This window comes from Haemorhous mexicanus, chromosome 9, assembly GCF_027477595.1.
Source record: "Haemorhous mexicanus isolate bHaeMex1 chromosome 9, bHaeMex1.pri, whole genome shotgun sequence".
In the NCBI taxonomy this organism is placed as follows: Eukaryota; Metazoa; Chordata; class Aves; order Passeriformes; family Fringillidae; genus Haemorhous; species Haemorhous mexicanus.
This window is the reverse complement of record NC_082349.1, coordinates 4564074-4570876: the sequence shown is the minus strand read 5'-3', so window position 1 is coordinate 4570876 and position 6803 is coordinate 4564074.

The following is a 6803-nucleotide window of genomic DNA, read 5'->3' as shown; positions in this document are numbered from 1 at the left end:
CTGACCTGAGCCACAAATGCTAGCACAGCACAGCCACATCCGTGCCCTTTAAAGCCCATTGCAATCCAAACCATTCTGGGATTCTGAGAATCAGATTCCTTTTGGTTAGTCCAAAGTGTCAGCACAAACCTCTGGCTGGTGCTCCTTCTAAGAGGTGCCCTTATCACAGGCTTAAGCTGAGCTTTATTCTGCTTCCGAGACCATGGCAGGCTTGGCATGGAAAGGGATGGGAAAGGGACAGGTCAGGTTTGGTGAGGGAAAGGGATGGGAAAGGGACAGGCCAGGTTTGGTGAGGGAAAGGGATGGGAAAGGGACAGGTCAGGTTTGGTGAGGGAAAGGGACAGGTCAGGTTTGGCATGGAAAGGGATGGGAAAGGGACAGGCCAGGTTTGGTTTGCTTTTTGAGGGAAAGAATGGCACTTGCTCTCAGCATGGGCGCCCTCACAGCACTGTCTGTGCCCATGTGATGCCCATGTCTGTGGAAGTTTATGGGATCTCTGAGTGCTTTGGTAAGAAGGGACTGTAATGACTGTCCAGTTCCAGGCCCCCCCAACGTGTTCTCAGGTCCCTTCCCACACCTGGCAAGCAAACCTGAGCAGAGATGAGGAGCCCCAGGATGTCCAGCAGTAATTCTCACCCCAAATTTTAGGTCTCCCCATAGGTGACACCCACCCTTCTGCACCAACCCAGCCTGCACCCTGCTCTTCCCCACAGGGACCTCGGAGTGATTGAACCAGACATTTCCCCAGAGGAACCAAGAGTTTCCCTCATCTCTGGACAGCAGAGCCCAGCACAACCAGACATCCTTGCTGCAGCTCCTCTCCATGGAGAGATGTTCCTCAGGGTCCTCAGGACAGCCCAGTTAAATCAGGGCAAATAAGGCTTCTCCTATCACTGGGTTTCTGCCCTGGAGAACACTGAAAGTATCTGTCCAAACACTGAGCCCATGTTTTTACAGAGCATGTCTCCCAGGAAAAGCAAGGCTGGTTAGCTTGGCAAGAAGAGAGCTGAGAGCCTCAGGACTTCCTTTTTCCCTCTGTAACTGGTCAAATGTTATTTCATCTCTCCTTTCAGGAGTGCTTGGTGTTTTCCTTGGAGCAGGGGCAGCTGCTGCACGGAGCCTGGGTGCTGGTGGCATTCAGAGGTGGCTGCTGATGGGGATTAGGGGGGCAGGAAGCCACAGGCAGCCTGAGCAATACTCATGAGCTGACCCTAATCCCCCACACCAACACTCAGCCTATAGATCATTCCCAGTAAGATGCCTGGAAAATAAACCATGAAGAGACCTTAAAAATCATCCAATTCCAACCCCTGCCATGGGCAGGGCACCTTCCACCATCCCAGGTTGCTCCAAGCCCTGTCCAACCTGGCCTTGGACACTTCCAGGGACGGGGCAGCCACAGTTTCTCTAGGCACCCTGTGCCAAGGCCTCACCAATTTACAGAGAATTTTTTTTGCTCATATCTGCCCTAACAAACCTGCTCTCTTTCAGCTTGAAGCCATTCTCCTCTGTCCTAGCCCCCTCTGCACATGGGCATCGAGCAAACCCTTGCCCTGAGCATCCCTAATGCCTCCAGGAACTGACCCTGCTTTCCAGAGCCAAATGTGAGGGGAGCTGGAAAATAACAGGAAGAGAAACAGAGGGAAAGAAAAAGGCTTATTTGTCAGGGACATGACTGGGAGCATGAGTCTGGTTCCTCACCACATGAAAAGCCAGCCCTGCTGCTGCCTGCAGGTCTTGGAGAAGAAAGGGGGATCCTGCTGAGCTGGAAGCTGGCAGGGAAGTCTCCCAAGGCAGTGCTGGAGTCCCAGCAGGATGGGAATCAATGCCAGCTTTGTGTACAGGTAGCTGGGGAGGATTTATGACCCGCCCAGTGGTGTGAACACAGACCATGAATTAAAGCACTGTTGGAGAATCAGGAGGTTCTGACTTCAGAGCTGCAGTCCCGAGGAAAAGGACAGGGTAGATCCCTCTACATGCACTGTAAAATTTAAAGTGAAATGCCAAAAGTTTCTCTAAAACATGCATTTTGTGAGTGCTGGCCCATCAGGGCTGCCATAAAGCACTCTGGGCTACAAGAGCAGCACAGGGGGCACGGGGCAGCCGTGGTCCTGGGAACACCAAACATGGCACAAGGGGAAGCCAAATCTTTGTTTGGTGTCCCAGCAAAACAGAGAGTGACCCCCTCCTTCAGGCAGAAGCTTGGGGTTTGCATCTCAGAGGCACCAACCCAGGATGGGAATTCCCAGTTTTATTCCCAATGGGAATAAACTCAAACACCACTGCTGAGAGCAGCAGCCCCAAACACTCCCTGCACAGCACAGCCTCCCCAGAACAAACCACTCCAGCCTGTTTAAAAATTTTATATTTCATTTCCTGGCTGCTTTTTGCCCCTGCAATGAAGCATTTAGAACATTATGTAGTTGCATCAGTCTGACTTTTCCCTGAATCATTCTTATTCTATTCAGCTACTTAGTGGTGGAGTTTGTATATAAGTCTGTTACAGAGATTTGGGATTTTTTTTCAACTTTTTAATCCTTTTTGGATTTTATAGAAGTGCTGCTGGAAGCCAAGAACAACAGCAGATCTTGGGAATATGCTTTATTCTCAATATTATTCTTAATATTTCAGCTTATTCTTAATATTTCTTAATATTCTTATTCTTAACATTTCAGCTTTTTAGGAAGGTGTGTGACTGGTGAAGATGAGGCAAATTTTGGGGCAATCCAGTCTTTTTTGGAATATAACAAAATGTAGGTATTGCCCATGACATAACTGGCGATAACATTAGTGTCAAGATATTTTAGACTGGGGATGGTCTGAAAAGTTGTTTTCCTTTGTCACAGCGACTGGCCCCACACCAGCACTGGGAAAAGGCAGTAGGGTCTATATCTTTGAAAAAAAACCCCTCAAACCCCCCAAAAATGGGAGGAAATGGAAAGCAGGGCACAGCCTTGTGCTAGGGAAGGATTTGGGTTTAGTGCCTTATTCTGTCCCCAGGAGGGCCAGGACACTTTCCTGCACATTTCATAGGATTCTGCAATGCTTTGGGTTGGAAGGGATGCTAAAATTCCCACCCCCCGCCATGGACAGGGACGAGGATGGCTGGAATCTCATCCTTTTCCTGCCTGGAGGTCATATAATGGTTTTCCAGCAGAGGGGGAAAGAGGATCACTTGTTCCACCACCGAGCTGCTGCTTGCTCTCTTTCACTGCTGGCAGGAGCCAGGGCTTTAGGAAAACGCAGCATTATTGATCCTTGCATTCCAAAAGCCAACTCTTGCTGAGGCTGATTAGGAGCCCAGGGAGGGACCCACATCAAAAGTTTGAAGATCAGCCCCATCAAAGCACTGTAGGACCCAAGAAGATGAATTTTAAAGCCTTGCAAAGTGTCAGGTAATTTCTCTGCCCAAGCCACAAGGTTGTCTCTGCAGTATGGCCTGGACTCCACACTTAAGGGCACACCTTTTTTTAGCAATATAACCAATGTAATCCCTTCTGTGCTCAAAGCCAGGTGTTTGCTCTGGTGGAATATCCCTTGTCAGAGCAGTTCTGGTGTGGGAGCCCAGGAAATTCCTCTGGCTGCCCTGGAGGACTGGAGATCCTGCCAGGGGGCTCAGAGACCTTGGCACAGAGCCCAAGACCCCTGTGCCTTTGATTTAGAGCCACAGGAATAATTACCAACCTTTATATGAAGAATTACGAGCCACGAAATTTTAAGTAGAATGATAGTGAATTTATCACAGGGTGAAAATGTAGAATTTTGGGGTTTTTAGGATGGGGGTTCAGGGGGCAAGATGGAGGAATCTGGGCATGCCCAGCCTTTCTCCTTCTTCTTGTTGGCCTCCATCTTCTGCTGTGATGGTGGCACTTTTGGATGGGTTTAGAGTAGAAGCTCACTGTCTAACACAGGCGATAGGTATTGGGAAGTTATGGTAAATATTGTACATGTAGCTTTTAGTAAAAAAGATAACACCACCCCAGGGGCAGGCAGAGTGCCTCTGTCTGACCTGCTGAATGGACCTCAGCAGGCCAGGAGAAAGAATTTTATAGATAAGAAACAATAAACAACCTTGAGAACAAGAATAGAAAAGTTCTGACTCCGTCTTCGACAGCCAGGCTGGGAAAAGAGACTTTCCAAGGCATCTCAGGGTCACTGTGACCAGCAGAAATCCCAAAATTCTGGGTTCAGTGGCACCACAGGAGGCCTGGCAGGTCCAGCACTGGGGCTGGGATCTCCTGCTGCCCCTTGGGTGGACCTTTCCCACATCTCTGCACAGCCAGGCTCAGGGACTGAGAGATGAGCTCAATGCTGCAGGGAGCAGCTCAGCTGGGGATGAAAAGCTGATGTAGCTGAGGAAATGGAAGGAGCTGCTGATGTAGCTGAGGAGGCTGAAGTGGAACAAAATCCTGTGTTGCTGTCAGGGAGTTTGTTTACACTGAGTTAATCTGCCCTGATTTTAGATACAATTTTAGAGTTGTGAGTGAGGAATTGTGTGTGTTTTAATTCAGGGGTTCTTCAGTGTCAGGGAAGGAGCTCTGTGGTGGGAACAGCCCAAAGTGAGGATGTGAGCTCACTGCCCACGCCAGCCTGCCCACAGCCTTTTTCCATGCTCCTGAAGACTCCATCACCATGGGCAGCACAGCCAGCACTGCCAGAGGTCCAGAGGCATAATTCAGGTTTGGAGTGAAGGATCCAACACAAACATTTCAGACACCTTAAATTCAAAATGTTCTAAATGGAACCATAGCTTTTATATATACATACATACATACATACATACATACATATATATATATATATATATATATATATATATATAAAAATAAAACTTTTGGAACGTATCACCTCTGAGAAAGGTTCTTTAATTTCACCTCTAACGTGGAGTGCCTTGCTGGCTGCTTAAATCTCTCCCCCAGACGACCTCACCTATCAGGGAGAAATTGGTGTTGTGCCTGATTGCACAAACCAGCCCAGCCTTTTGCCTGGGAGATGTGCCACAAATAACTTCCATTATATATAGGGGGTGTTTCTGATGCTGCTATCAGGAACAAAAAAAAAAAGAAGATATAATGCTTTGACAGCCTTGCTTAGATGCTGAGGAGGCACTTGGCTGTGCAAAACAGCCATTTGTATCACAGGACAGCCCAGGCTGGGATGGAAAACAGTGGGGTGCATCCCCACCAGACCTCTACAAGCATGGACAGAACCTTTTTATGTCCTTCTGTCTTACCAGCCACCTGCAGAGAGGCTGTGATGTGAGGGGGATTGCCTCAGGCCAGTTACATTTCCCTACCTACTTCTTCTCCCAGGCAAAAGCAATTTAGGTTTAATAGTATATTAAAAAAATATTAAAGCCCTTATTGGAGTTCTTCTTGCACAGGCAAAGAGAGGAGAAGGACTTTCTGAGCCCATCTGCAGTGCATTAGTAGGTAAAGGATTGCATTAAGGCACTCCCCAAGGTCACAGAAGAGCACTGCTCATTTCATTTCAATACTGAGTTTACCCCCGTGCTACAGTTCTTGGTGTTTAGCAAAGACAAGCCCCAGGGTCACTCTGAACTTTAATTACACGAAAATAACTTGCTAAGAGGTCCTTTTTCATTTTGATAATTTACAGTACCAGCCATTGAAATGAGCTTTGCAGTTGATTTGGGAAATACACAAAATGACACTTCCAGCCCAGCCTTTTGTGGACACAGGACAATTCACTGTCTGTTTAACAGCCATAATAGCCCAGGACCAGACTTTCCTACAATAATTACACTTTCCCTTGAATTTATTGAGGTTCAAACTTCCAGTTGTCTGCTGGGAGCACTTCATTTATACACAAAGCATCTCAGGCTGCTTAGGCAGAAGAAAAAGCAGGGAGAAACAGGCACTTGTTTGAACACACAGCTCCTCATAGAGCTCTTACTCTTTTTTTAACTGATGCCTGATGAAGATACAGATTCCTGGTGCATTTTTGTGCCTGCCCAGGGCCCTTAGGGGCATTTTGGAGGCTGTGAAAGCTTGAAGAAGAAGCTGTGATCCTGTGGTGTTTGTGAGGGTCCCCAGGATGAGGTGAGAGATGAGAATCTGAACCCAAGTTCTCAGAAGGCTGATTTATTATTTTATGATAGTATATTAAAGAATGCTATACTAAAACTATACTAAAGAAAGAGAAAGGATAAATTAGAAGGCTTAACAAGAATGATAAAGAAAAACCCGTGACTCCTCAGAACCCTGACACAGCTGGACCAAGATTGGTCATTAATCAAAACCAATTCACATGCTGGATAAACAATCTCCAAATCACATTCCAAAGCAGCAAAACAGGGAGAAGCTGAAGCCTCCCAGCTTCCCAGGAGAAGAAATCCTGGAAAAGGGATTTTTCAGAAAATATCATGGTGACAACAAGGCAACTTGGGCTGTGACCAGGTGTCTTTCCCATGGCCATTTTTATTTTCTTCTTACATGACAGAACTAAAAATTGTCATCTTGTGACCATTATCTTAAAAATAAGTAACCTGTGGTGTTCTTGCTTTCTGTGGTATTGCTTTCCTACACTGGTGCACATCCACTAAGATGCCACCCAGCTAAAAGCATTAGTGCCACCACGAGCAGATGGGTTTGCACAAGGTATGACCACGACAATTTCAGATGCAGGGGATGTCTTTCTCCCCCCAAATCACTTTAGAAAACAAGGAATTTGATTTTCACGTTGCAGTGGCTGTGTAGGGCCATCCAAAAGCCAGGTGATAACTCACATCAGCTTTAGAGGTGGGAAACTGCCTCGTGGGGCTGGCAAGGGCAGGAAGCTGA